The 11,143-nt window shown below is 32.0% G+C and overlaps 1 long non-coding RNA gene across 1 annotated transcript; it reads left to right on the forward strand.

Moving 5' to 3' along the window:
• The first annotated feature begins 2,430 nt into the window (after positions 1–2,430).
• On the forward strand, positions 2,431–6,461 carry LOC132614302 (uncharacterized). The gene is made up of 2 exons (XR_009572247.1): positions 2,431–2,629; positions 4,284–6,461. It is a non-coding gene; the product is annotated as an uncharacterized LOC132614302 (long non-coding RNA).
• Positions 6,462–11,143: the final 4,682 nt, after the last annotated feature.

Genomic DNA, 11,143 nt, shown 5'->3' on the forward strand with positions numbered 1-11,143 from the left:
AAGTACGATCTAAAGGGATTTTTCTCTAAATTGACTTTGTAAAGAAAATAAAGAATATTGATTAAATGTACAAAATACAAAAGTATAGACAAACTCGGAGTGATGCCTCATTGAATCTAGTGCTAGCTAACTTTGAAATCAAAGGAATGTCTCCCAATTATTTTGGGAACTACTCTTTGTTATGCTCTTTTTTGGAACGTCTCGGGAGACTATGTATTATTTGGACCATCCCTGACTGTTTGCAGGGACGGTCTTCCTGCAAAAAATAAAAGCAATGGGTGAAAGTAGGAAAGTCACAAAGAATAATAAAATGGATGAGGGACAACATGGTCAAAGACTCCCCTGATTGGTCTGTTCAAACCGGAAGGTGATGCTTCGTAAGGTCCGAGCTATAATGTTCGGAGCGTTATACCCTGCAAAGTTTAGGCAAAATGTGAGAGGAACTCTAAAATGTAAAATGAGAGGAACTAGAGTTAGGCCACGTGGCCAATGAATTGTCCGATCGGATATCGATACTCCGGTAAGTTATGACAACGAAGTTGTCTCTCTTGAAAAAGGAGAAATTTGACTTATGTTTTGTGAAAACGCTGGTGTGGTCCTCATGAGTCAATCATTTTTTTTAGGTTTTGGAAATTGTTTAAAAAAGGAAAAATAAAAAGAAAAAAAAACACGTTAGTATGTGAAAATAATGAATAAAGACACAACAAATAAAGTCCTGTAGCGGATACAAGATGAATCAATTTGTAAAATAATCAAGTAATTCAAATAAAAGTGCATCCTAATATACATGTGACCTTTATGCCAAAGGTAAGCCTAGGGAGTTAGAAGGATGTATATGCCGTTATACGACGTTCCATTTGCCCCGAAAAATAAATTTTATACAAATTGTATTAAGCCGAATGGGGGATACACAATAAAGGAAAGGGATACAAATGTCATATCTGCCCATGAAATTTTTTAAATTAATACTCTGTGGAAGGTCCTTTGATCTCGGGCTTATCGACGATTCTGAGCGCCTTTCGGATGAAGAATACCCTTCCTTCAACTCATGATACCTGCGAAACAGAGAAACGGTTAAAAACTCCCCAACCCCGAGAGCATACGATTCGTATAACTATGCACGTACATCCTTCAAATTTATCAAGTAGTTGGATGAATGTCTTTAGGTCGTGGACCTTTTTTGACATAAGGTGGTCTACTAATGGACTGGACACACCTTGGGTATTAGGCCAACTTAAGTGAATGCACCTAAAAAAAATGGATTTTGGTTTTGGTCTATCTTAAGTTGGTTAGAGTGGGCTTTGAAAAGAGACTTGTACTTGAGCGGACAACTCGAACTGGAATAATGACAACCATTGGACAACTCGCGAACCAATTAATCGTCATGAAATTCCGGAAAGGGTTTTTAGTAAAAGACGGCTGCGAAGATCGCATAACCGCTTTGTGAGTGTGTGAAAAACTGTTTGTTGCCATTTGGCGATAAATATGTCATGAAATGCAATGTCAGCATACATATAAAATAAACAGATAAAGAACTTAAGTAAATAAAGCAATTAAAAGTTATCCACAAAAATATCACGAAAACCCTTTTGGTTAGAACCTGGATAAATCCCCAGCAGAGTCGCCATGTGTTACGATCCGTTTTTAACATTATGGTAAGAACGTCTCATAATTTGACTATTTGTGTGAAAACAGCGTCGCCACCTAATTTTTACGGAATTACGAAACCATTTTTTAAAAGTTATTACAAAACCTTATTTTGAAAAATCAGAGAAAGGTAAGCGTTCTGATGATTACTCAGGGAAGGTATCAAGCATCCTAAGAAATCCGCAAATGTGATTACCAATGGGTTTAAACATTTTTGTGGCTAACAGAACAAGTTATGCGCAAAAAATAAAGGAATGATTTAAAAATGAATATTTATATAGTAACAAAAATATTGATATCGGTATATGTATATGAATGTGTGTGTAGTTAAATATTAGTATAAAAATGAATGATGTTAATATAATGAAAATAATATTAGTATATGATAAAGTAATCTCAGTATGAGTCACATTAGTATCAATAAAAATAATATTTACTATACGATAAAAATAATGTTAGTATAAATAGAAAAATAATGTTAGTAGAAGAAAATGACGTAACAATGAAATGATGTTAGACTACCGGGCATTGACTTGGAACCTTCAAATAAGAGCAGTTCCTATCTCTACTTTTTTAACTATACTAGAGAAAATTTTAGGATGGTTTGATAATGTACAAATTATAATCTCAAATTTGAATAATCAAACACACTCACGGCAATTAGTCACATCGCCTGGATAAATTACCACTATTAAGAAGAGTGAGTTGGGGTCACTTTCTCGTCGTCCGTCCCAACTCACTCTTCTTAAAATAATAATAATAAGAGTGAGTCTATGGGACGACGAAGGGTATTTCGATAATTTTATCCGGTCCAACTTTTTTTCTCCTTCTACGTACATTCTACACAGATCCTTTTCATTCTACATACATCCTACGCAGATCCTAGATTTTTTCTCACTCTAAAACCTCTGGAACTGTCCATCTTCGTCTTCACCCTCAATTCATGTCTCTGGAAGTATCCATCTTCGTCTTCACCCTTGAGGTATGCTTCTCCCTCTTGCCCTAATTTTCTTCAAATTTACCAATTTTACGGTTTAAATTCATTGTTATTGTCAGAATTTTCATGAACTCTCTCTTCAATGTTCTTTGGATTTTTTTTCTATTGTATTGCTGAGCTATTGTCTGCTGCTTCTTTCGATTTTCTGATGGGTTCTTTTGGTTGCTTCCTTTCTTCTTATTCTTTCTGTTTGTCTGCTTCCCCTGCAAAGGCAGGGGAATTTGTGAGGTTGGTTCTTATGCGCTCTCACAAAGCCTCCGCTTTTTGCAGCCATGGCGAATTAGCCCCTTTTCTGATATAATTTTAGGCTAATCTGAGCCTCTTTTATGTATTATGGTTAGTTCTACAATGAGTGGTCCTTTTGTTTAGTTCTGTTCGTGTTCTTTCTTCTGTTTTTGAATAATCTATATATCTGTATGGAGATGAATAAACATCAGCACCTTGTATCTTAAACAATTTATTCCAAGATTTCTTGACACTATAGTCTTTCATTACCCATAACTTAAAACTATCCACTCCCCATGAGTATAAGTAGAATAACCACAAAGTCCTCCTCCAAATACTGAGATTGATCTGAAATTGGGCTGTGATGATGATTTGCTTCTTTCTAGGCTATAATCTACTTCACCGCATTGAGAAAATATGCCCCGTATCTTGGCAGGGCGACTCGGTATAGCATCCATTTGCGAATCGGTGTCTGTAGCCATGGCGATGTTGCTTTCCCTTTGCTTGTTTGTAGAATAGCAAAATCTGAGCCCTAAAGTGGACATATATGATTAGAAATGCTACTGGAAGGGACTGAACCTTCGACCTTGTGGTTAATAACCACACGCTCTAACCAACTGAGAAATTTTTTCCATTGTATTGCTGAGCTATTGTCTGCTGCTTCTTTCGATTTTCTGGTGGGTTCTTTTGGTTTCTTCCTTTTTTTTTTATTCTTTCTGTTTGTTTGCTTACCTTTCTGGTGGTGGATTTGCTTCAAAATATCAAAAATTATAAAATTTTGAAATGACAAACCCGGTTGAAGAATACACTGTTGAGTTTTGGGACTAAATTTACTGCACTTGGAATTTGGTAATATATAAAGTAGGATCTTAGTTTTGATGTTGTTCCCATGAAACCATTGCTCTAAGCAGGACTATAATGAAAATATAGAGCTTTTGTTGACTCCGTTTTCTAATTTGGTTGCTCCATATCGTCGGAGAAATTTGATTTATCTTTATAATATATAACAATCTTGTGTTGAAAGTTATATCAAAGGCTTACAAAATTTTCTAAAACCAATCACACAGAAGTTCAAGATAACCACATGCTCTAACCAACTGAGAAATGATAAATAAATAAATCTATCACGGGGCTATATGATGAAATTCTTCTTAGAAAATGCAATGAAGCTTCCACATAATTTGAGCCGTAACATGGAAGAGCGACCTGTTAGCGTCTATTGTAACATGCCAAAGGTTTGCAGCCATCACGGTGCTGAATCCGTGATGCCAATGATTTCTTCGTTAATCTAATCAATAGCTCCTTTTTGTAAGTATGTGTGTGTATGTACTGTGTCTGTTTCGGTCTCACTCTCTCTGTTATACTATCTTTTGCTCCGAACTCTCACCATCACTTATTTTATTATAAATTACAGGTTTTTGCTGTCTACAGTGGATGGAATTTCAACCCAGAATAAAGAATGAGGCCAACAGGGAGAAGGGATTTCTTGGAGGGTGGTTGCCCTCTCTGCTTGGCCTATGATTTCTCCATCTACCAAATCAACAACCCTCTTCAGAAAAAAACAGGCAAGTATGTTTGGTGATTCTGATAGTCGAGATACTATCTTTTTGAGCTTAAGCCTTGAGGCAATGTTTTTGGTCCAAAACATGCCCAGATCTAAAGGTTGCGTTTGTTTGATGAGAATTTTTTAACATGTCCAAATGGCTCCTAGAACTATGGAAAAGTTTCCATTTCTCGAAAAAGGTAATGATGATATTGCTAATCGCTGCTGAAGTTTGGGGCATGGAGATAGGTGACAGGTGCTCTTGATTAGAGAAAGATCAGGGGGTGCTAATGATGCAGATAAAATATCTGATAAAATGTCCTCCAACAAAATAGTGCCTACTGCATCAGGAGATGGCTCTACAATAGTTGCTGATACCTTCAAATAATACATAGAGATGATATAGATATGCCAGATATGTTCTCTTACTTTCTTATACTACTTGAACCATAGGAAGCTGCTCTATTATTAGCTAAAGAAATAGATAAGGAGAAGCTTATTTTTCTGTTGTTGCATGTCTATGTCTTAGTTATTTGCTTTGCAACTTGAACTATTTTGATGCGTGATTTCCGTAGGAATGTGCAACCGTGGTAGTATCAATTATCCTCAAGTCCAACAGAAATTTCACCTTTAACTTCTATTTGCGTACAAGCCCATTGTTTGTGGATCTCTTTTTCTTCTGAGATTAATTATGATTTGTGGGTCAATACTCAGGACATGTTTATGTCAAATAATAAAATGTATAATGCTAATTATTCTTGGTATAAAGAATGAAAATAAAGAACTGAAAAAGAATAAGAAAGACAACATTTAGACTACATGGGAGTAAGAACCTTTTATATTTACATGCTTGGACCATTTCACATATTAGAATTGCATTGAGAGTTGATAAAAGTGCACATAAATCCTATGCTGAGAATTTTAAAAATTAATTGAACAGTGCCCGTGTCATAGTTCTTTCATGTTTTAAAAGGTAGAATAGGGGTGTGCTGCAATTTTGAAAAGCTGACAGACAAAAAGTGGAAGAACAATTCTTCCTTTAATAGTCTTCACATAAGCAATAAACAAGACACATCCTTATGACCGATTAGGCTCTTACTGGTACAATTTTGCAGGTGAGGGTTTCTTTAAGGTATCAGATATTCTCGATAATTTGACTTTTTCTTTTTGGAATTTCGGAAGATCCAAGTGACCAAATTAATAATGCTATTGAAAGGGTCCCAAGAGTTAAGTTTGTTGCTGGAGCTTTTGAGTACCCTCCGAGTTGTAAGTCATTGTTGGATATTGTTTGTTGTGAAGTATGTTTATATTGTCTCTTGTCATCTTTATATTGTCTCTTGTCATCTGTTACTTTATTTCCTTTCCTCTATCTTATTTTGTTGAATTCTTTAACTAAACTTGAGAATTCAATAAAGAACTAGATTGAGGAACTCCAAATTGCTTAAAATGAAACTGAAAATCCTCTCAAGGAAGAGCAAACTGAATATAGAGGTTCACGTCTTCTTTTAGATTAGACTTCTGGTTGCTCTTAGTTTCATGAGAAACATTACGAATTCATTATCTGCTGCAAGATAAAAGTCAATTACAGTTACATGCTCTTTTCTTTGCATTTAGTTAGAGTTGCATGTTCTTTTTATGCTTTGTACCTACCATTAGATTTGGACATGCATTTGAGTAATGTCCTCTAGCTGTATTGTAGAACACAGCTGAATTTGTTATCAGTTACAACTACCAAAATTATGTTGGTCCACCTATAATTCACTATTTCTGTCTTTCTAGCAAGCACACTGTATAACTTTGTTCCCCAAACAAATATAATATACAACGAACCATAATATGTTTTCTTTATTTTGATCTCATTAGTTTAACGTAAAACGCCCGTGCCTTGCACGGGCACGGGCTATCTAGTACACTATATAGAAGCATGCTTCGTCGTCCGTCGTTCGTCCATAAAAAAAAAAAAAAAAGTGAAACCCACTATCTTCAAACTCAAGGAAAAAAAAAACGGATCTCATATTAACAAAATCAAGCAATATAAAAAAAAGTGCATCCCATATTAAAAAATCAAACACTAAATCCATGTTTCGTCGTCCGTCGTCCATTAAAAAAAAGGTGTGGGCCACATACTAAACACCAACCAATATTTAAAAAAAAAAAAAAAAAAAAAAAAAGTGGAATCCACCATCTCCAAATTCAATATTAACAAAATCAAGCAATATAAAAAAAAAGTGAATTCCATATTAAAAAAACAAACAATGTCAAAAAAAAAGTGCATCCCATATTAAAAAATCAAACAATATTCATGTAATTTCCAAAGTATCTCATTAAATCAATAATGATGGATTCATTGCCACATGTGTATCAACCCATTAGTGGGAGCAAATGAAATTATTGTACAACAAAAAACATGGACCCCATATTATTGTTTTTCTACAAAAGGTTAAGTAGCCAAACCATATAATTTCTTTCTTTGTTTATATTAGCCTAAGATGTAATCTAGATATTGAACTATTGTATTTGCTATTCCGCCATGTTGTTTATTTATTATGTTTACTAAAATAAATATACTTAAAATACTTATATTTCAAAATAAGATAGAATTTAATTACTTTTTCATTTTTTTTCCTTACTCTAATAAATGTGAAAAGAGATTAATGCCATAAAAGAAAAAATAATATTAAATGGAGATCAAATAATTAATAAGGTAAATTAGTGAAATTCTAATTCTAATTAACGTTTCCTAAAAAACTGTGCAAAAGACAACATGACAAGTAAAATGAGCTAAACCAAAAATATTTACCAAAAATTAAAAAATAGTCGTTCTTCATTTAAATAGAAAATCAAATTTCTACTTTGTTTCATTTTAAACATGTAAACTTAATATAATAATTTGAATTAGAATTATCCAAATCAAAATTTTATAAAAAAATAATAAGTATTGTTTAGGCTCAATCTACATATATTAACAATAGAACATTTTACACATTTAAATTAATCGAATTAAAATTCAAAGTATCAACTGATGCTTAAATATTGCTATTGTTTTATCTCAAAGAGAGAAAAATAGTTTTCTTTTAAATAATTCTTCTCTTTTAAAAAGTATTAATAAATTTTTGTCAACTTTGTATTCGTAGTAAACACTACTATAATAAAATTTTGAATACAGCGCACAAACTATAATTTTATATTAATCGTGTTTTGAACATAATATATATATATATATATATATATATATATATATATATATATATATATATATATATATATATATATATATATATACTACTATATAGAAGAGCCGGGTTATAAGTAAGATCGTCGTCCATCCTTTGGTCCCACTTTTTTATTTAACGGCAAAAAAAACCTTTGTGTTCCCACCCACTTTTTTATTTAAGGGCAAAAAAATGACATTTTATACTTTATATTACCAACTCTTCTAAAAAGCAGATAGAAATACTTTATTCTATTTCTATTTTTCTACTATATAGAAGTATCGGTTTACCCACGCTTCGTCGTCAGTCACTCTTAAAAAAAAAAAGGTGGACCCCATACTAAAAACACCAAGCAATATTAAAAATAACAATTAAAAAAAGTGGACCCCACTCTCTCCAAACTCATAAAAAAAAAACGTGGACCCCACCCTCTCCAAACTCATGAAAAAAAGTGGACCCACCCTCTTCAAACTCATGAAAAAAAAAGGGGCCCCATATTAAAAAAAAGCAATGTCAAAAAAAAAAAAAACGTGCACCCCATATATTAAAAAATCAAATAATATTCATGTAATTCCGAAGGTATCCCCTCAAGTCAATAATAGTAGATTCATTGCCACATGCGTATCAACCCATTAGTGGGAGCAAATGAAATTATTGCACAGCAAAAAATATGGACCCCATATTATTGCTTTTCTTCGAAAGGTTAAGTAGCCAAATACATACAATTTCCTTTTTTTTCTTATATTAGCCTGAGATCTAATCTAGATATTTAATTGTTGTATTTGTCATTCCACCATGTCATTTATTTGTTATGTTTACTAAAATAAATATACTTAAAATATTTATATTTTAAAATAAGATCGAATTTAATTACTTTTTCATTTTTATTCTTACTCTAATAAATGTGAAAAGAGATTAATATCAAATGGAGATCAAATAATGAATAAGGTAAATTAGTCAAATTATAATTCTAATTGACGTTTCCTTAAAAAAAAACATGCAAAAGACAACATGATAAGTAAAATGAGCTAAACCGAGAATATTTACCAAAAATTAAAAAATAGTATTTCTTCGTTTAAATAGAAAATCAATTTCTACTTTGTTTTGTTTTAAACATGTAAAATTAATTTAATAATTCGAATTAGAATTATCCAAATCAAAATTTGATAAAACATAATAAGTATTTTATACCTTTAAATTAATCGAATTAAAATTGAAAGTATCAACTGATGCTTAAATATTGCTATTGTTTTATCTTAAAGAGAGGAAAATAGTTTCGTTTTAAACAAGTCTTCTCTTTTAAAAAGTATTAATAAATTTTTGCCGACTTTGTATTCGTAGCAAACACGAATATAATAAAGTTCTAGATACGGAGCACAAACTACAATATTATATTAATCGTGTTTTGAATATATGCATGTTTATTATCAATATATATATATATATATATATATATATATATATATATATATATTATCACTATCCAAACACAACTACATACACATAGATACACTATAATCCAAAGTGTCGGGCCAGTGCACAGCACAGGCATAGGCCATCTAGTGTTCATTTTAAAGTCCAATTCCATAATCATTAAAATAAAGCTTCATGCTTTGTAAGTCAAAATTGTTGAAAAATACTCCATTTATCTTGAGTTAATTGCTTTGAATTTTACTGACAAGGAGCTGATCAAGGCTTAATTTTGTGGTCCTTTCAACCCAAAATTTATACGAAATACACTACTCAACCAAACATGATTTTTTGTTATCAATCAAAATAATAAAAGGTGTTGCTTTAAGGGGGAAAAAAAAGAAGAGAGAATAAGACATGGGGTTGTACTGGAATAAGACATGTTTTGCCTAGCTTAAAGATGTAAATTTGATCAAGTGTGTATTTAGTTAATCTGGTCATAAAAATGTGTTTACGACCTAAAATTGCCTAAACGATTAGTGAACTTGAAATAAACACAAGTAATAATCTCCCACCCGACATCCCGAAAATGAAGTGTTCACTATACTATGAATTTATGTTTTGTACAATTTTAAAAGATACGAAAAGTTAAGACATATAGTGATTCAATGACGATCTTCCGATTCTTTCCGGGCGTCGTCTTGGGGTGTATCTTCGGGTACCTACATAACCACTTAGTAAAAAAGTAACATATAAATAAATAAAATGCAACCGTTTGATGGAGAACAATTATAAAACACATAATTTTTTTGGGTACCATATCCTTGATAAAATTAATATATAGCCGTCTTTTAAAAATGAAGGCCTCAAAAATTGATGGTTATCTTTTCATTGGCCACTTGTAGTATTTTTTTTTTCTTTTTCAAATCAATTATATCCGACATAAGTAAACCAACAAAATGATACCACCATATTATAAAAATAAATACATAAATGGAAAAACTTCATGGACAAAGCAACAATAGCAGTAACATCGCATCAATGCAACAACAAGAGAGGCATCAAAACCTGCAAAATAAAATAGAAAATGGGACAACAATCAGTTGGAACTTGATGAATTTGAGAAAGAAAGTGGCGGTTGGTGTTCGGTTTTTATTCGTCTTCGACCAGATCTAATAAAATCTGGCCATAGTGTTTTCCCAGTGAAGCTTATCCAGCAGTGACAAAATGAGAAGAGAAATATAATCTATGTATATGTTCAGGTAGTATAGACAATTGTATGTTTACATATGTAAATGTGTGCGTACAAAAGAAGTGTGTTTGTTTGAAGAAAAGAAGAGAATAAAAATGATTAAGGTGAGGGAATAGCTCTGCAATAAGAGAACAGAGATAGTAGGAGTTAGGAAAATTTTATAAAGGATGAGAGATGGAAGAATTTAGAGCCTAAATTTGTGTCAGGCTATTTGAGAGATTCTTGGGTTAGAAAGGAATGGGGGACTACAATAGGTTCCTCAACAAGATGAGTGACAAAAATTACAATAATATCTCTATTTTTTAATTGAGATACAATATCAATAATGTCCCTATCAGTTTTAATTTCTACTAGATACCAACATTTAGGTGGTCTAATATGTACACAACAAGATGAAACATTGTAACCTATTTTTTTAACATAGTAAACAAGCTCAAAATAAGAGAATTTATCAACATCAACATCAAAATAATTTGTCACACTACCTCTAACATACTTAATAGGAGGGGTTTTTTCTAAATTACCTCTGTCGTTAAACCTCAAAGTCACAAACACATCATCCATTTTTTTTTCACAAAACCTAAAATCGAAAACAAATGAAAAATTACAAGAATCAGTTATCATTTACACAAAAAAAAAAAATGAAATAGAAGTTACAGATAAAGTTTTTTTTTCCAAGTAAAACAGTAAAATCGAAATCTAGAGAAATCCTAACTTCAAAATACAAGAATCGTGTACCTTTGTGGCTAACTAATCTTCAATATCGCTCTAAGATTTACATATATTTTGGATTTTTGACTTTAGAATGATTAGTTGTGTAGTGTAAAGGTGTGGTTGTGTAGTGCAAAGGGGTAAAT

Source organism: Lycium barbarum, chromosome 10, assembly GCF_019175385.1.
Source record: "Lycium barbarum isolate Lr01 chromosome 10, ASM1917538v2, whole genome shotgun sequence".
Lineage (NCBI taxonomy): Eukaryota > Viridiplantae > Streptophyta > Magnoliopsida > Solanales > Solanaceae > Lycium > Lycium barbarum.